The sequence below is a fragment of the Trachymyrmex cornetzi genome, unplaced genomic scaffold (assembly GCF_001594075.2).
Source record: "Trachymyrmex cornetzi isolate Tcor2-1 unplaced genomic scaffold, Tcor1.1 scaffold636, whole genome shotgun sequence".
Taxonomy (NCBI): domain Eukaryota; kingdom Metazoa; phylum Arthropoda; class Insecta; order Hymenoptera; family Formicidae; genus Trachymyrmex; species Trachymyrmex cornetzi.
The window spans coordinates 3235-3559 of NW_017299955.1; positions in this window are offsets into that span (position 1 = coordinate 3235).

Sequence of the window (325 nt, forward strand, 5' to 3'; positions counted from 1 at the left end):
GACCTCAGCTATCACGCTATAATGAAAAAAATATGTAGTCCTATTTAAAAAAGTATCGATGACCTTGAAGGCTCTAAAAATATGACCTTGAGAAAGAAGTAAATCTCACCATAATGTGTGTCCCTTCGAACCAAACAATTTCTTCCTCAGGCATTTTCGCGTATCATTAACGGTAACAGAGATATTGCCTTGTAACAGAGTTACTGGGACACCCTGTATATATACATATATATATATATATCTAAAATGTCCTCTATGCCTCTTGATACACGCCGATCGCCCGAGAAAACATTTCGGTCGCTTGACGCTTCATTCGGTGAAACGA